The 20,259-nt window shown below is 46.4% G+C and overlaps 1 protein-coding gene and 1 long non-coding RNA gene across 9 annotated transcripts in view; one reads left to right on the top strand and one right to left on the bottom strand.

Annotated features, from left to right (window-relative positions):
* SUPT3H (SPT3 homolog, SAGA and STAGA complex component) overlaps positions 1 to 20,259 on the bottom strand; it is a 2,933,604-nt gene that overhangs the window by 1,019,589 nt on the left and 1,893,756 nt on the right. The window lies entirely within an intron of this gene.
* Positions 1,852 to 8,516, top strand: LOC144761302 (uncharacterized). Its single transcript, XR_013595664.1, has 4 exons — positions 1,852 to 2,278; positions 2,597 to 2,788; positions 6,110 to 6,543; positions 6,937 to 8,516. It is a non-coding gene; the product is annotated as an uncharacterized LOC144761302 (long non-coding RNA).

Consider the following 20,259-nt stretch of genomic DNA (forward strand, 5'->3'; position numbering starts at 1 on the left):
CGAATAAATGCCAGTGCCTGAGATTAATTCAAGCATACTATCCATCACTTTGTTCCTGCTGCAGTAGACACCCTAACTGTGTCGGGTATGCTCAGCTGTGGGTCTAATAATCACGGTGCCCTCAGATGTGAGCTATACCTCATTGAGGAGACATAAGTAGATCAACACTTGTTTGGGGTTGCTTGTGTTCCCACTTGATCTTGTAATTCACACTACACTGATCCTATTCATACAGGAATCAAGAATGATTTGCATGCAACCAGTCTATATCTGGAGGACCATAGTGGGGACACATATATAGACTGGGATTCAGCCCGAGAGATTGTCAGGGAGGGAGATTAATTGAAGTATTCTAACCATCACTTAGTTCTTGTTACAGCAGTAACATTCACTAGTAAAGCAGACTGGTCTAATCAGTAAATATTCACTGTCAGAAAAAAAGAGCAAATCAGAATGAAAACAAAATGGTTGCATACCTCAAAACAAAATGTAGCCAAAAGTGGTGAAGATAGAAACAACCAAATTGGAGGCCCCCCTAAAGATCTAGATGCGTTAGCCACTAGTCAGTAATCTACTGACGGTCACCTTACAGCTCAATTATTACATTTAGCTCCTTTCTATGAGGCACAACTTATTTTTTGAGGATTGCTATGCTGGAGGCGGCTTGCACTGTAAAGTGTCAAGCAGTGGTTGTCTGTGGACACACAAAATCCTAACCTGCTTGTGCACCAGATGCCTAATGTAATTTCGGATTTAGTTTTGAGTGACATGAATCATCAGTTAACCCTCACAGGTATACAAAGAATAGGATGTCCACCCAAAGAGGTGAACCATTTGGATTCTCCTATGCAACTTTGCACGGTAGACAATGAGAACTGAGAACATTCATTTCATGGGTAATTGAAGTATTTATATAGCATTTAATTTATTGAAGGCTTTCTTATAGGTAGGTAGGTCCTGCATATATATGATCATTGTTTAATGGTATCATTTTTTAAATAACATGCTATGGTTTCTATAAAGAAGTAATTTTCATCGAAAACTCAAGGTAACAAGAAAGGTCAAAGAAAATTAACTAGCACTACTTGTACCTAGCATCTACACACTCTGAAATGTATTCCTGATTATCTAAGACTCAAAACAGACTTGCTAGCATTTCAGAAAGACTTAAAACACACCTGTACAAGAATACACCTTCACTTTAGGCCTGCTTTATCATCTTCCACAAATCTAAGCCTCAACACCAACTTGCTTTCACTTTAAGATTCAGTGGTCTGGATTACATTACATAAATAAAATAAACACTGAAAATCCTTTGCTGGTTTAAAAATAATAATAGCCAGAATTATAAATCTGTAAAAGCAGTTCAGCGATTGTGACAAAGTACTTATTTTTGCGTCGTCACCCCATTTTTAGGCCTCGGGCCTAGCGTACACTGCGCAGCAGTGTCGCACAGCCCAGAGTCCTAATCCCGGCGTTTTGAAAATGGACCTTGGATTCCACATAGCTCGTGTGTGTGGATTTCCAAGGTCCAATTTCATTGGCCTTCGGGTGCGTGCTGTTTTTAAACAGAACACGCAATAGGCCATAGGCGGTCGCGTAGCTCCGCCTATGGCCTATTGGTGTCTGTTACGCTCACCAGAGGCCATATGTTTTGAATTATCGCGGCTTGACAGCCGCAATAATTCAAAACTTATGCTCGCAGTTTCGCGCGCGCGTGCACCACTAGCGGGCATGTTTTTTGAGGTTTTTTTTTTACAATACAATCGCTTTTGCAATCGGTTGAAGTGCCGCTTGTTTTTTAATAGGACGGAAAAAAAGCCCGCAGTGGCGTGCGCGCACCACAGCGAGCTGTTTTTTTTACAATTGGATCGCTTTCGCGATCCGTTGAAGTGCCGCTTGTTTACAGATGCAAGTGTCAGCCAGCGGTGGATCGAAGATACCAGGGCACTTCATGAAAACTTGGAAAAGATCTCCCCCGCCCACCCCTCGTCCCCGGATTGTGTAATAAAAGGTAGTAATTACTGGTGTTAAGGGGGTCCATGCACAGCTTGCCACGACACCTGTTGCAACAATTACAGCGACACCTTCATGGCAGTTTTGCTTATGTATGGGACTGCTAACATCCTCCTCCGCTCCCATTGGTTATTCGCTCAGTTATTGGCACATTTTTCAAGAGAAGTTGATTCAAAGCTCTCACCTGAAAAGCCAGCTTGCAACAGCATGCGCGCGACATGACTGTATTCCAGGAGGATGAGGGCCCTTGAGAGGTGGGTATGTGTTCGTGACGTACCCGGATGCATGTGTCCTGCTCTGCACAATACTCTTTTTATGGCTGATAGAAGTTACGTTCTGCTCGTCCTGCCTTCCAGCTTTGCCTTGTTAATCATCCCTCTGCGCCCAGCCAGCGCTCCGCAATCAGCGCACTCAATCAACGTTATGAAACTTTTACATGTGGTCGCGCTAACCTGTTGTTTTGAGAGGACGACGTATTCCGCCTCGTATAAGATGCACGTCTAATTAAGGCTTGGAGCGCATTATCACTCCATAAAGCCTCTGTTTGCAGTTTGAACATTCCGAGACGCGCATAAAGCAGAGTGCATTGTGCGGGGCAGGGGCACCGCGCACGAGAGCATTTAGTGGGAGGCTTATTTGTACATACGTTTCCTTGGCTAGAGTGTGGGAAGCGAAGCAGAACGGGCCCCTGATTGGTCCTTGCCATGGACGCTTGGGACTGGTCACCTTGGTGAAAGTCTCTGGCAGGTACAGGTACCCTCTATGACAGGGAGCTAGGGTGACCAACCGTCCGTAAATTTCACGGACAGTCCGTAATTTTGGTTGTCTGTCCGTTGTCCGTCAAGGTTTCTTTAACGGACGCCATTTGTCCGTAATTTTAACCCGGCACAGCTTCCACCCACCTCCCTTCTTGACTCTGATGCTGTTCCAAAGCTCAGATACCCCGCAGCATTGGAGGGGCACAGCGGGATGGCAGCCCTCACACCTTCAGCCCGGGATGAGCTGTTAAGAGGTGCTCGATGGTGACTGAGAGGGAGGGGCTGCAGGTTCAGGGGCATCTATTCAGATGCAAACAGCCCTGAACACGTCACGTCTCTGCAATTTAGAGGGGGCCTCACACATTCCATTTCTACCCAGGGCCCCAAACATCCTAGAACCGGCCCCATTACACCAAGGCAGAGCTTAATTAGTCACTAAATTGTAAGCAAACCTCGGTTCTTCAAACATGCAGTCTATAATGTAATAAAATTAAGAAATGGCACAATCGCACCCACACTGATTAACAAAATATGGAGGACAATCAGTTAAATCAGTTCTCTTAGAGTATCTCCTGTAAGTACTGTACATCACAGTGGGGGATGGCATTTTGGACAGAGATCCTGTCTTCGTTGTCTTGTGCAGGAGGGGGCAAGGAGCCCAAGATGATACTAGAATACTGCATGCCCACCCCTGTGCCCACCCTGGTGGATCCTGTTCCCCCTCCTGTGATAGCTCCTGTCACCCCTCCCCCCGCCTGTGATGGATCCTGTCCCCCCCCCCTGTGATGGCTTCTGTCCCCCTACTGTGGTGGATCCTGGACCCCCCCCCCCTGCCTGTGATGGCTCCTGTCCCCCCCTTTTGTGGATCCTGTCTCCGCCCTGGGTGGCTTCTGTCCCAGTCCTGGAATGGCTCCTGCAGCGAGGGTGAAGTTCTTGATGGGCCTCTTCTCAAAAGGGCTCAGCTCAAATTAATATGGAGAGGTGGGCGAGGAAGTAAGTGAATGGGATGGGTGGATGGCTGAATGAATTAGTGAAAGGGTTAATGGATGAATGAAATATTGAATAAATGGATAATGAGAGAGGATGGGTGGATTGTTGAGTGAGGGGAAGGATGGATGAGAGAAAATGTTGATAGCTGGATGTATGGGTGGAAGGGTAGATGGATGATGGATGAGAGGAAAGATGGATGAGGGGATGGATGGATGATGGATGAAAGGAAGGATGGATGAGGGGAAGGATGGATGGATGAGGGGAAGGAAGGATGGATGGATGGATGAGGGGAAGGAAGGATGGATGGATGAGGGGAAGGATGGATGGATGAGGGGAAGGATGGATGGATGAGGGGAAGGATGGATGGATGGATGGAGGGGAAGGATGAGGGGAAAGATAAATGGATGGGTTAGGGGAAGGACGGATGGATGAGGGGAAGGAAGGATGGATGAGGGGAAGGAAGGATGGATGAGGGGAAGGAAGGAAGGATGGATGGGAGAGGGGAAGGATGGATGGGAGAGGGGAAGGATGGATGAGGGGAAGGATGGATGGATGAGGGGAAGGAAGGATGGATGGATGGATGAGGGGAAGGATGGAAGGATGGATGGATGAGGGGAAGGATGGATGAGGGGAAGGATGGATGGATGAGGGGAAGGATGGATGAGGGGAAGGATGGATGGATGAGGGGATGGATGGAGGGGAAGGATGGATGGATGAGGGGAAGGATGGATGAGGGGAAGGATGGATGGATGACGGGAAGGATGGATGAGGGGAAGGATGGATGGATGAGGGGATGGATGGAGGGGATGGATGGATGGGTGGATGGGTGAGGGGAAGGGTGGATGATGGATGATGAGGGGTGGGTGAAAGGATGGATGATGAGGGGAAGGGTGGATGGATGGATGGATGATGAGGGGGTGGGTGAAAGGATGGATGATGAGGGGAAGGATGGATGGATGCTGAGGGGATGGATGGATGATGAAGGGGTGGGTGAAAGGATGGATGGATGGATGATGAGGGGAAGGATGGATGATGAGGGGAAGGATGGATGGATGATGAGGGGGTGGGTGAAAGGATGGATGGATGCTGAGGGGATGGATGGATGATGAAGGGGTGGGTGAAAGGATGGATGGATGGATGATGAGGGGAAGGATGGATGGATGATGAGGGGAAGGATGGATGGATGGATGATGAGTGGGTGGGTAGAAGGATGGATGGATGGATGATGAGGGGAAGGATGGATGGATGATGAGGGGAAGGATGGATGGATGGATGTGGAGTGGGTGGGTGAAAGGATGGATGGATGGATGGAGAGTGGATGGGTGAAAGGATGGATGGATGGATGATGAGTGGGTGGGTAGAAGGATGGATGGATGATGAGGGGAAGGATGGATGGATGGATGAAGAGTGGGTGGGTGAAAGGATGGATGGATGGAGAGTGGGTGGATGGATGGATGGATGATGAGTGGGTGGGTGAAAGGATGGATGGATGGATGATGAGTGGGTGGGTGAAAGGATGGATGAGTGGGTGGGTGGATGGTGGGTGGGTGAAAAGATGGATGAGTGGGTGGGTGGATGGTGGGTGGATGGTGGGTGGGTGGATGAGTGAAATGATGGATGGATTGATGGATTGATAAGTGCAAGGGTGAATGAATGAACGTATGAGTGAAAGGGTGGATGTAAGGATGGATGTGTGAGTGAAAGGGAGGGTAGATGGACAAAAGGATGAATAGATGTGTGAAGGAGTGAAATGATAGATGGATGAGTGATAGGGTCAATGGATGGATTCATGAGTGAATGAGTAGATGGATGGGTGGGTGGGTGGATGGATGGATGGAAGGAAGGATGGCTAAGTGAAAGGGTCGATGGAGAGAGAAAGGGAGGATGGATGATGACTAAAAAGAGTGGATGGGTGGAAGGATTAATATGTGAAAGGATGGCTGGATGGGTGAAAGGGTAAATGGCTGGATGGATGAGTGAATGGATGGATGGGATGAAGAGTGGATGGATAAGTGTACAGATGGATAGGGTGAAAGGGTGGATGGATGGATAATGGATGGATGAGTGAAAGGATGGATGAAGGGATGGATGAGTGAAATGATAGATGGAAGGATACATGATGGATAGGTTTGCAAATGGTTGAATATGTTTGGAAATGGCTGGGCTTAATTATATACTATTGCGCGACCTCTGATGTGTCTGTAAAACGTACCTATTGTCCTGAAGTTTTGTCCTGAATTTTTACCTCCTGTCCTGAATTTGTGTCCTGAATTTTGACCCTTTGTCCTGAATTTTTACCCTCACCGTCCTGAATTTGCACCAATGCCAGTTGGTCACCCTAACAGGGACACTCACAAATAATGATTGAGGGGCCACAGGTGAAGATTTAGAGTTTGACTGGGGGTCGGATCGCTTTCAATGCTGCTTTTATTTTTTTTAATCCATTTCACGGCGAAGCAAGAGCCAAATGCAGCACAGGCACGCCGTCCGTCTGGTCAGCCGGGTGAGGTCCAAACTCGTGCAGCATGCAGCGTCACTTTAAAGCTGCAAAGAATCGTCGCAATACAACACTAAAAGTTTACACTTTCTCTTTAATTACATGATTGAAAGTTTGCAATATAGTTGTTACGGATGCGCCTCAGTTCACGAGCGCATTAACAGTTCATTAAAGCACGGATGAGGGGTGGTGGCGCTTTAAAGTGCTGGGCCCGTCTGCAGGCAGCTCGGACAGTGAGATGGCACTTTTCACTTCAGTCTTTAATAAAGTGAAAGGTCACAAGTCTAGTACATATAAAATGCACCCCCGTGTACGCGTGCTTTCACCGTTTATAAAGTGTTCTGTCGGGGGGACGCTACACCAGGGTGGGGTGATGTGGGGGCGCTTCAAAATGCTGGACTCCGGCTTCAGTCATTGTAGACAGCTGGTGACAGCTCACGCTTTTCTCTTTGGTGAAATGAGTGAACGGTGACAATATACCATGATCCTGTGCACAGAGTGAATGTTTCTAGAGTCTTTGACTGCAGCGGGACATAGGGCCCGGAAGGGGTCTCTTTAGGCGCTCTGCACTGGCTGCAGCGAGCTGGGATGGGGTGGGGTGGGGGCAGTTTTAACTTTGTCTATACAGCTTGTTTTAATTGATGCTTTCTGCCGCCACATACTGTGCCATCTCAGCCCACAGCAGGAGGAGCGCGCCCTGTTTTCTTTAATAAAGACAGCGCCCGCCCGATTTTTTTTTTTTTATCTCTCATGCCTGGCTGCCCCCTTCCCATCTTTAGCATTTACGAGTTTTAGTAACTGTTTGCACCTTTTGGTATGTACTGGAGATCTTTCAGGGGAATTTTATATGAGGTTCTTTACACAATGAGTGTTACAGATTGGACGGCTTTCGGAGGATAAAAGCCTGAGTCAGCCATGCAAGGGCTGCACTTGTGAATCCAGGCAGTTGAGGGTGTTCACAGTCGTTGCTTGGTTTTTTTTGGGATCCATTTCATGGCGATGCAACTAAATAAAACAACCGCTGACGTCTTGTTTCATTTCCGTTGGTTTTCGACAGTGACCGAAAGACCGTGGTATTTCATGGTAGTTTTGTTGCATTGCCACCAGCAAAGGCTGGGACAGCGCGCGTGTACCTCAATTATCGAAGCCCATAGTCCTGGTCGTGGCAGGGTGTTACCCATCTACGTTGCGCCCACTTTCAAATGATGGTATTGGTCTGGTAGGTGGTAACCTCCCTCTTGCTCCTGTCATTATCTTCGTCATGCTTATTGCTCCCACTGTCCGGCCCACCCGGGCATATATTTGCCTCTCGCAGGTACAACCCTGTCTTTATCCTCCAGTATAATCCGCGCTCCCTGCTCGGATAACTCCCCACATCCCTCTTGAGAGACGCAGCCTCACCTGGAGCCCAAGTCAGCATTCTGAGACAACCGGAAGACAACACACAGTGCCATTTAGAAAAGCAGCTGTACACACTTCCTTCTTTACTGAGACAGGTGTGTATACATCAACTGAAATGAAATACAAACGTTGAACTGTTACCTCTTTAAACACCGAGACGAGTTTAGAAAACGCAACAATATCATGATACTTTGAAAGGAATGTCGTGCTGTACGTGGACACCTCTCTCTCCATATACAGTTTGCCTCTTTCCAGGTGTAACTGAAGGTCTCGCCCGGGTATACCTCTACCTTCTTATCTACCTACTGAAATATAATCTTACCTTAGTTCTCATATTTACTGTGAAGTTGGACCTTTCTCTAGGGGTATACTACCCCCCTCCTCCACACAAACAGTCAGACTCACCACTGTCCCAAAGACTCAGCAGTGCACAGTCACACACAACAACGGCAAGCTCAGTTTAGGTACACCCAATAAAGAGTCACCTCAGGCTCACCAGCACTCCACCCGAATATGCACACCTGTCACCTCCAGGTATACCCCTGCCTCTAAGAACACCCCACCGCCCCGATACAGGCTCACATCTGCCGCTCATGTAAAGGACACAATGCCCCCCCCCCCAGTATGCTGATACCGGCGATTGCTCCCACAGTATCCTACTGCGCCCTCGCTGCCCCCTAGAAAATGACACCGCGTCCCTCCATTATTTGATTTTAGATTTCCCCAGGTGGACTCTCAACTGTCCTCTGAAGGTGGGTCTATCCCTGTGACTACTCCCACCCCTCGGTTGCAGGTATACCTCTCCGAGGGTGAACGCTCATCTGTAGTCCCTCACAGGTTTATCCCTCCCCAACTGTAATCAAACCTGCCCATGCAGGTGAACCCACCGTCCTGAGGACCGTTACCCACATCCCAGCAAATATGCTGCTGGCAGGGTGTACCATCGCCTGTCCCTTGATGCCTACCTCAGCCAGAGTGTACTCTTGCCAACCCCCATAATTAAGCATCTCCCAGCGTGTACTCTCGTGTGTTCTCTACAGGTACACGTGACCCTGAAAGTACACTCATCTGTTCCTTTATTAGGGAGGGGGCTAGGCAAAAGTTCGGTCGGCCAGTATCCCAGGAGGACTTGCACCATAACTGAGCCATGACGAGCACCACAGGACTGCCCCATCCTCTCCCTGCTACAGACACAATTGTTAAACGCAGGACGGCTGAATGTGAATGTCATTGCCTGCTTGAACTTAATGCGGATTGCGCTTCACATGCTTCTCACGAATCAAGAGCACACCTTGTGGGACCGCAGGGGTCACTTTGTTTCGCTGACGTACTTAATTCCGTCATGAATGGCAAAGTGCTAAATTTCTCAGCTGACGCACGGCAGGCAATATCGTTAGCTCACAGATGTATTCTTGAATGTCTCCTGATATTAGATGTTTATTTTAATAAATGTTACAGAAAGAACTGCTATACGCTGTGTGTGTTTGAAACAGGGATGCTGGAGAAATGACTTATTGATATCTTACTTGGCCTGCTGCGATAAATACATGCCGTATCTTGTGATGATGCCGCTCCTAGGCCCAGGCTCAGACATAAGTCCACTCCATTAATCCGCTGGTGTCCCCATCTCTTGTCACTCAGCAGTATATTCACCCCGGTGATTGCTCGTGTCTGCCCCCTGCAGATATTATACTGCTGCAATAGGTCTCGCATTTTTTTTTCTTTAAAATGTTCAGTCAGAAGATAAGAGTTCTCTGTGAGACGGAACCTCGCCGATTCAACGAACTCGGGGAATAGGTTTCACACAAAACCGCTGTGCACATGTAGCTGCATTTCCTAGCGTTTCAGAGTTAGTACTGTTTGTTTAATTCAACATCAGAGCTTTGTATGGAGGATTTCTTTGAGTATTTTTCATAGTTGTAAAATCCTACATGCTTTCAAGGCTAATAAGGGTGGGTGTCAAGGGCCAGCAGTGTGTGGGTGTGTAGGGTGAGCAGTGTGTGAGTGTGCAGGGTAAACATTGTGTGAGTGTGCAGGGTGAGCAGTGTGTGAGTGTGCAGGCTGAGCAGTGTGTGAGTGTGTAGGGTGAGCAGTGTGTGAGTGTGCAGGGTAAACATTGTGTGAGTGTGCAGGGTGAGCAGTGTGTGAGTGTGCAGGCTGAGCAGTGTGTGAGTGTGTAGGGTGAGCAGTGTGTGGGTGTGTAGGGAGAGCAGTGTGTGAGTGTGCAGGGTGAGCAGTGTGTGAGTATGCAGGGTGAGCAGTGCGTGAGTGTGTAGGGCCAGCAGTGCGTTAGTGTGTAGGGCGAGCAGTGTGTGAGTGTGCAGGGTGAGCAGTGTGTGAGTGTGCAGGGTGAGCAGTGTGTGAGAGTGCAGGGTGAGCAGTGTGTGAGTGTGCAGGGTGAGCAGTGTGTGAGTGTGTAGGGCTAGCAGTGTATAAGTGTACAGGGTGAGCAGTGTGTGAGTGTGCAGGGTGAGCAGAGTGTGAGTGTGCAGGGTGAGCAGTGTGCAGGGTGAGCAGTGAGCAGTGTGCAGGGTGAGCAGTGTGCAGGGTGAGCAGTGTGCAGGGTGAGCAGTGTGCAGGGTGAGCAGTGTGCAGGGTGAGCAGTGTGCAGGGTGAGCGGTGTGCAGGGTGAGCGGTGTGCAGGGTGAGCGGTGTGTAGGGTGAGCGGCGTGTGGGTGTTCAGGGCCAGCAGTGTGTGAGTGTGCAGGGTGAGCAGTGTGTGAGTGTGCAGGGTGAGCAGTGTGTGAGTGTGCAGGGTGAGCAGTGTGGTGTTGTGAGCAGAGTGTGAGTGTGCAGGGTGAGCAGTGTGTGTGCAGGGTGAGCAGTATGTTAGTGTGCTGGTTGAGCAGTGTGTGAGTATGCAGGGTGAGCAGTGTGTGGGTGTCCAGGGCCAGCAGTGTGTGGGTGTCCAGGGCCAGCAGTGTGTGAGTGTCTAGGGCCAGCAGTGTGTGAGTGTCTAGGGCCAACAGTGTGTGAGTGTTTAGGGTAAGCAGTGTGTGAGTGTGTAGGGTGAGCAGTGTGTCAGTGTGCAGCGTGAGCAGTGTGTAGGGTGAGCAGTGTGTGGGTGCCCAGGGCCAGCAGTGTGTGAGTGTGTATGGTGAGCAGTATGTGTGTGTGCAGGGTGAGCAGTGTGTGAGTGTGCAGGGCTAGCAGTGTATAAGTGTACAGGGTGAGCAGTGTATAAGTGTACAGGGTGAGCAGTGTATAAGTGTACAGGGTGAGCAGTGTGTGGGTGTCCAGGGTGAGCAGTGTGTGGGTGTCCAGGGCTAGCAGTGTGTAAGTGTGCAGGGTGAGCAGTGTGTAAGTGTGCAGGGTGAGCAGTTTGTGGGTGTCCAGGGTGAGCAGTGTTTGGGTATCCAGGGCTAGCAGTGTGTGGGTGTCCAGGGCTAGCAGTGTGTAAGTGTGCAGGGTGAGCAGTGTGAGAGTGTGTAGGGTGACCAGTGTGTGAGTGTGTAGGGTGAGCAGTGTGTGAGTGCGTAGGGTGAGCAGTGTGTGAGCATGCAGGGTGACCAGTGTGTTAGTTTGCAGGGTTAACAGTGTATGAGCGTTCAAGGTGAACATTGTGTGAGCGTGTAGAGTGAGCAGTGTGTGAGTGTGCAGGGTGAACATTGTGTGAGTTTGTAGGGTGAGCAGTGTGTGAGTGTGTAGGGTGAGCAGTGTGTGAGTATGTAGGGTGAGCATTGTGTGAGTGTGCAGGGTAAGAAAACTCGAACTAAGTCCAACACACACACACACACACACACACATATAAGACCACACACATAACACCACACACATAACACCACATACATACACACCACCACACACACACACCACCACACAAACTCACCACCACACACACTCACCACACACACAGACACTCACCACCACACACACTCACCACCACACACACTCACCACCACACACTCAACTACACAGTCAGTGCACACTTTCACCAGACACAGACACCATAAGTCGTCAGTGCACGTTTTCACTGGGCACAAACACCACCAGCCGTCAGTGCACGCTTCCAACATGCACACACACACCACCAGTGCACACTTTCACCAGGCGCACACACCACCAGACGTCAGTGCACGCTTTCACCAGGCACACACCACCAAACGTCTGTGCACGCTTTCACCAGGCACACACACCTCCAGACGGCAGTGCACGCTTCCACCAGGCACACACACCACCAGCCATCAGTGCACAATTTCTAAAGGCGCACACACACCACCAGCCATCAGTGCACACATCAATTGTTAACGCATCCACAATGAACTATTGTAGCAATCGCAGTATGGTGCACTTTACTTTTAAACATATTCATCTAAAGCGCAGCATGCCACCATTGCTACAATTCCAATCTAACCCACATAATTCCACTACACACCACATGCATACACTCCATAACACATGGCTAAAAGACATTGACATTTACAATGCCATTAGCTCTAACTCAAATAAATCCGAGACCTATTGCATTTCCAATGCTTGTTTGCAATTGATGCTGCTCGTTTTTTGACTCTTTACACCAGACACTGCTAACCAGGCCCCCACGCATGTGCTCTGACCAACAAAAGCATGTCAAAATGGCTAACACTTAATTGGCATATTTAACTTTCCTATACATCTGTAGTATACAGTGTCCAAAGTACACCTACGGCATGGAAAGTAAATTGTCATTTATGTACTCCAGTGCCATCCATGAATGAAACCAGACAAACATGACCCCAGCCTGCCACAGCAGCCTGGCAGCTGCAGTTTATAAATGCAATCCACTCTGTCAAAATAAACCAATTTTGATAGAAGAAAATCCTCCTTTTCAACCCTATTTAGGCCTTGTAGCCTACAAGAAAGGGTGCATGGTATTCAAAATTAGGACATGTACAAATTTTAAGTGAACATGTTCTTATAGTGACTAGCACCCAAACACTATTTGCATCGTAGCAAGGTTGGCTGTTCCATAGAGAAACACTGGGATGCACAATTACATTTAAAAAGACTAGTTGTGGTTAGGAAACCTCTAGAAATGTCACTCTTGGGATTTTAGCCTTGAATGAGGTGTAAAAAAGGCTCCCAGAGTGGAGACCAAGTCCTGGGTGTGGGGTGGTGTTTCAGTTCATATGCATGATTGCCATTTGAATAGTGCGCAGGAATTTGATTAACTTCATAGGGTCCTCCAATGTCAAAGGCAGATGTCACTTGCACAGGCCACTTCTTTATTCCCCCAGTCAGGCAGGCTCCAATCCCAATGCAGAGGGAACTGACACCAGAACTTGTCTGAAGTAACCGTAAAGGAGGGGTTGAGTGTGGGTACATATATATTTTCCAGTGGCAGTCGCCATTGGGTAGTTATCGTTACGATTGTGCTTCAATAGGAAATGCCTTTTTATGTTGCTAATAACTGTGGTACCGTTTGACGAACAACATGAAAGTTTCTCAAAAAATTGCTACTTTTTTACTAGTTTGCGCATGGAAAGTCTTGTGGTGATTCATCAAGCGGGGGCTTGAGAGATTAAGGGGTTCCCAAAACGAGTTTTTGCCAATCATATTTCCTTAGGAACTTTAGACACAGCTACAATCCATACTGCCTAATGGATTTACACCAAATTTGGCAGAATGCTAGCTCTTTGTTCAGAAAAACTGTGTTTCGTGAGTTGGTCAAAATCTGTTATTAGTTTTCGATCAATTAATGCTCAAAAACGTAATATATAAGCTCCAAGGAATTCCCTCAAGAAAGGAATTGGCCGCACTCTCGTGCTTATCTCAAGAAAGTTTATTCACGCTTTAACAGGACGCGTTTCGGCGGACTGCCTTTTTCCCCTGTGTTTCAAACAAACAGAAACGCTACCCGCCATTTTAAAGCAAACAGCTGAGGTACATTTTCTTCTTATTCCCTCATTACAACGTTAGTGGACATAAAGAGCAGACAAATTCATCGCTCCCAATCTGGGGGCCATCTTGGAATGTGTTCATAATCATTATTTACATAGAATATATCAAAGTAAAAGTAAATGAGAATACCAAAAACAAGTTTAGCAATTCAATGCATTAAGAAAAGCCAAATAATATTTAGTTCGCTCTTTGTCCTTTTAAATAAATCATCTGTTCATAATTGAGCCCTGAATGGGCAATTAATTCGGACTTTTAAAGAGAAAAGCTGAACAAAAGTGCACCCTGAATGAGTATATATATATATATATATATATATATATAGATATATATATATATATATATATATATATATGACGCTCCAAATCCCTCCAACTCACGGAAAGAATAAGACAGCACTCGAGGAAGAAGTTTTTAAACGCGCTAGATTTTATTTAGCGGAGGGGTGCACACAGACGCGTTTCGGCGGTCTGCCTTCGTCAGTGTGTGATGCACTGTGTTAGCTTCCGACATTGTTTTAAACAAATAATGATCACTCCCACATTCAATTAGGCATGGACATAAACAAGGGGACTTTCACCTCACATGGAATAGGTGCGGCCATCTTGTAGTGTGTGTTATATATATAACACAGATTGACATTATACATAGAATGTAATCAAGTGGTTAAGCCCACGGATGGGCATACGCATTATTCCATGTGTGGCGTGTCAGAATAAAACGTCATGATTAAGACAAAAACATACAGCCGTGGATCGGCTAATGTCCCCATATAAGATACATGGTCCAAATCGCCTATAAACAAAAGAATAAGTGACTTCCAAAGTAACTTAAGAGAGGAAAGTGGGGTAAGTGTACAGTGAGATGCGTCACGTGCAGCAGCAGAAAGACATGTGTAGTTATTCACAACATGCAGTTCACATTTCATATTGACATTATAAAGTGAGTCCATAGTAGAACACAAGTAGTGAAAAGTGCTTATTATATACAGTGGAAACTAGATGTGCAGGAGGCTCTTGTAATATGTCCATATATTGTTCACAGGCGAATTAAAAATTCATTTGATCAGGATCACAAAGCATATACAATGTCTGTTAAATTCATAATAAGAGGTTATAAGACAATCATATACTGTCAGTCATATAGCAATGTGAAGAGTCTCTCACATAATTAATATATACATGACAAAATTCAGACAAAAGTTCCAGAGCTATTATGTACATTGGTATGTAATTATTCCATATACGATGATAATAAGATGTTCTCATTGCAGTTCATTAGGATAGACTATCATCTTGGAATAGTGGCTACCAGGTATTATTCTCTACTCATTTCCCCAGATGGAAGGCCATCTCCTCCCCACTGTTAAGACCTTTGGGATGTTTAGTACAGAGATCAATAATATATCGGGACTCAAGTCTCCTCAATCTGCGTAAGCGGTCACCACCACGTATGTTCGGGGGTACAATATCAAGGCCGAAATACTGAAGCTTGTTCCGGTCTCGATTGTGGGCCTCCGCAAAATGGCGAGCCACCGGATAGGTCTGATCTACTTTGTCGATGGCTCGCATGTGCTCTAATATTCTGAGCTTGGTCTCCTTGATCGTGCTCCCAATATAGCGTAAGCCACAGGGGCACTGTAGGCAATAGACAGCATACTGTGTACTGCAGGTAATGAATTTGTTTATATACATTTTCCTGCCAGTTTCTGTTATGACATAGGAAAGGACGCGTTTACTACCCGCGCACGCTTTGCAGCGGCCGCAGGGGTAAAAGCCTCGTTGCTCCCTTAGGGTATTGCTTCTCTGGGGCACTTTCTCTAGATGACTGTTCACCAGTATGTCGCCTAGTGATCTGGCTTTGCTGAAGGTTAGGAGTGGCTGGGTTGGAAGATCTTCTTTGAGCACGCTATCAGTTAAGAGAATATGCCAGTTCTTCCGTAGCATTGCTCTAAAGCTTTCCGCTCCTGCTGAATAGGGGGTTATGACTCTAAACTTACCCTTGTTGTTATCACCTGGCAAGCCTCTACGATTGACCTGTTCACGGTTATTGTTCAAAAGGGACTGTCTCTCTATTTTCCTGACTCTATTGAGAGTGTTATTCAGTATTCTCTCGCCATACCCCCTAGCTCTAAATCGGGATATGCATTCCGAAGCAGCCGCTTCGAAGTCAGATAGTTTGAAACAATTCCTACGAAGTCTCAGCAGTTCCCCGTAGGGGATACTGTTGATTAGTTGTGGTGGATGGCTACTGCTGGCATGCAGTGTGGAATTGCCAGCAGTTTGTTTCCTAAAGAGGTTTGTGTGGAGGTGTCCATCTTCTACATATATTTTCAGGTCCAGATAGTCCGCTGCCACCGGACTTACTGTTCCCGAAAACTGTAGATTAATTTGGTTGTTATTTAGTACATTGATGTACTCCTGAGCTGTTTCAAGGTTGCCTTTCCACACAACGAAAAGGTCATCGATATACCGATGCCAACAGATGACCTTTCCCTCTTCGCCTCCTACCATACAGCTCCTGGGTACCCGCTCCTCCCACCAGCCCACGAACAAGTTCGCGTAGCTGGGGGCAAAGCAGGTACCCATCGCCGTACCAGACTTCTGGATATATAATTGTTCCTCAAACAGGAAAATGTTATGTTTTAGACAAAATTCTACGAATTCCAGAGTCATTAAATTGTGTCTAGAGAATCGTAGTTGGCATGTTCTAGTGCCCATTTCACCGCCTCCAATCCATGATTGTGTTCAATAATAGTGTAGAGGCTGGTGATGTCTAATACCATCAGAAGATAATCCTGTTCCCACACCAAGTTCTGCAATTTCGTCAAAAAGTCCTTTGTGTCTCGCACATAAGAGTCCAGGGTAGACACTAAAGGAAATAGGGTGTGGTCCACAAAGCGAGACATGTTCTCTGTGAGGCTCCCAATAGAAGAAATGATTGGGCGGCCAGGTGGGCAGTCACGATTTTTGTGAAGTTTTGGGAGGTGGTAAAAAGTAGGAGTCATTGGGCAACTAGTGCGTAAGAACAGGTGTTCGTCTCTACTCAGCATATTATGATTGTACCACTTAGAGATAAGTTTATCATAGTCTGTAATACTTTGCTGGTAGGTCTCATTAGTGCATTTGATATAGAAATTCTCGTCTGAGAGTTGCCTCAGTGCTTCCTGTGTGTAGTATTCACGAGTCATTAAAACCACGTTCCCGCCCTTATCAGATGGCTTCACAATAATTTTCGTGTCCGTTGTTAGTGTTTTTAGGGCTAGTCTCTGTGAATCCGTAATATTATGGTGGGAGTTTTGATGATTGGTTTTACGGTACTTTAATAGATCCTCGTTCATGGCTTCCGAGAACACATCTATGGCATCCCAAGGGGATTGGGGAACAAAAGTGGACACTGGTTTGAATCCACTGGTTTCACTTTCTTGTTCGACACCCTGCATTTCCGCTCTCTGGGCAGTGTCAAGGTGTACAAGATTCTGTGTACGTTCCAATTCCAGGTCACTTAGTATCTCTACTGAGCGTAGGTCTTTACCGCTCAGTGCATCTGTTGCTGTAATTCTTCGCCCTTGGTTTTCTTTATTTTGTAGATGTGGTCGCAGCTTGAAATGTTTATATAGTTTCAATTTGCGAGTGAAGCGGAACAGGTCTATTTTGGTTTGGGTGTATTCCAACTCACTATTTGGACAAAAGGTTAGTCCGAGGCTTAGGACTTGCTCTTCATCAGTTGTAAGCCTTCTGGTAGTGAGATTGACTACCGTCAAGTTTGTTGCCTCATTATCAGTGCCAGGATTTGTTGAGGTGTCGATAGGGCTGTCCGTTCCACTCGGCTTGTTGGCTGAAGCTATTGTTTCTTGTTGGTGCGCTTCCGATTCGTCCAGCGAGATACTCGCGCGCCGCCTCTGCCTCTGCCTCTTGTTCCCCCCGCCTCCTGCCCGTCTGGTTCTCCGTCTTTTTCTGCTCCTTGGGTATTTGTATCCGGGGGCTTGTTCTTCCCACCTCGGAGCCATGTGCTTTGGATTACCTCGTACTCCTCCTGAAAAGGAGTCTTGGTGCTTTTCTCTGCCGGTTTCGGCCTTCTGTTGGTAGTGCGTGTATCTGGGTCTGATTGATTTTCCTCTGATTCATTCTCAGTTATATCTGACTCAGAAGTCACTTCCCCAGTTCCGCTTGTTGTCCCAGCACCTTCCTTTCTACTCTTCTGGAGGGCCTTGCGTGGAGCGTCGAACTTTTTCGCATAGGTGAGGACGCGTCCAGTTTGGTAATCATTCGCGTCTCTCTCGTATTTTTCTTGTTTCCGGAGTCTTATTTTGGCTTCATATTTGACTAGCCTGGTCTTCATTTGTTCCTTCATTTGTGTTATATTGATTACTTGGCTAGAATCAGTTTCATTTTCAAGTTCATTATCAATTACTTGAATATCTGCCAGTGCTCGCTCCCTGTCGCTCCATGCATATTTTACAAGTATTTTAAGTGTGCCCTCACAGTATTGAGCAGTATGTTCGAACCAGTCTGTGAGCAGTTGTGGGTCCGGATTCTCATAGGAGGGAACGGTGTGGACTCTCAGCCCCCGTGGTACCCTTTCTTCTTCGATGTAATTAGTGAGGCTTGTAGCCTCCCACCACTTGCGGATCTCCCTTTCATGGAGACGTTCTAATTTGGTCATTGTTATTAAGAGTGGATCACTGGGCGTTTCCACTGTAGGCGGTTCAGTTGTTGCTGGCAGTCTTATCAGCCTTTTAAACATGCCTTTCGCCGCTGTTTGTCGTTCCGCATCGGAAAACATGTCGGTATAGCACGTGTCATATACAGTATTGAGCTTGTACTGTAGACTCGTGCATGCAGGTAGTGCTGCCTCCCCCGCAATTCAGAGCGCGTTTGTAACTTCAATCCTCTGTCGCCTGGCCATACAATTCCAATATTCCCTGACGTACAGAGATGGGAGTATACGATTTCACAGCAACATATAATGCTCACCGGAGACGTCTTCCTCGGGAGACACGGGACTCGCGTACTCCTCCGTATTCCGTACTCGGGCTCGAACTCCCAGATTGGATCGGGCGGTGCGCAGCCGTGCACTTCAAACACGCTCCTTTCTCCACGAAAAAGCGGCTGCTCACTCGTCGGCGGGTGCTGTCGGCGGTTCGTGGACACCGCCACATATGACGCTCCAAATCCCTCCAACTCACGGAAAGAATAAGACAGCACTCGAGGATGAAGTTTTTAAACGCGCTAGATTTTATTTAGCGGAGGGGTGCACACAGACGCGTTTCGGCGGTCTGCCTTCGTCAGTGTGTGATGCACTGTGTTAGCTTCCGACATTGTTTTAAACAACTAATGATCACTCCCACATTCAATTAGGCATGGACATAAACAAGGGGACTTTCACCTCACATGGAATAGGTGCGGCCATCTTGTAGTGTGTGTTATATATATATATAACACAGATTGACATTATACATAGAATGTAATCAAGTGGTTAAGCCCACGGATGGGCATACGCATTATTCCATGTGTGGCGTGTCAGAATAAAACGTCATGATTAAGACAAAAACATACAGCCGTGGATCGGCTAATGTCCCCATATAAGATACATGGTCCAAATCGCCTATAAACAAAAGAATAAGTGACTTCCAAAGTAACTTAAGAGAGGAAAGTGGGAGATGTGTACAGTGAGATGCGTCACGTGCAGCAGCAGAAAGACATGTGTAGTTATTCACAACATGCAGTTCACATTTCATATTGACATTATAAAGTGAGTCCATAGTAGAACACAAGTAGTGAAAAGTGCTTATTATATACAGTGGAAACTAGATGTGCAGGAGGCTCTTGTAATATGTCCATATATTGTTCACAGGCGAATTAAAAATTCATTTGATCAGGATCACAAAGCATATACAATGTCTGTTAAATTCATAATAAGAGGTTATAAGACAATCATATACTGTCAGTCATATAGCAATGTGAAGAGTCTCTCACATAATTAATATATACATGACAAAATTCAGACAAAAGTTCCAGAGCTATTATGTACATTGGTATGTAATTATTCCATATACGATGATAATAAGATGTTCTCATTGCAGCTCAACGTTAGTGGACATAAAGAGCAGACAAATTCATCGCTCCCAATCTGGGGGCCATCTTGGAATGTGTTCATAATCATTATTTACATAGAATATATCAAAGTAAAAGTAAATGAGAATACCAAAAACAAGTTTAGCAATTCAATGCATTAAGAAAAGCCAAATAATATTTAGTTCGCTCTTTGTCCTTTTAAATAAATCATCTGTTCATAATTGAGCCCTGAATGGGCAATTAATTCGGACATTTAAAGAGAAAAGCTGAACAAAAGTGCACCTTGAATGGGTATATATATATATATATATATATATATATATATATATATATATATATATATATATATATATATAGTTCTATCTTATCAGACAATCATGGCTGAGGGGAGGGAAGGGCCGCCCTCCGGAACACTCAGCAAGCACAAACGTATCACAAGGAGGGGGGGGGGGAGAAAGCACGGGAAATGGAGCAAGACAAACCAGGAACCGGAGAGGGCGAACCAACAGTAACTAGGTGACGACCTGACAATTACAAACCTTTCCGCAAGAGTACTGACCCCAGAAGAACAAAATGTGCTCAAATTAGGTTTGACATTCTGCCCCACAAGCTGCTATGAATATACCCAAACTCAGATCGATTT

This window comes from Lissotriton helveticus, chromosome 6, assembly GCF_964261635.1.
Source record: "Lissotriton helveticus chromosome 6, aLisHel1.1, whole genome shotgun sequence".
Lineage (NCBI taxonomy): Eukaryota > Metazoa > Chordata > Amphibia > Caudata > Salamandridae > Lissotriton > Lissotriton helveticus.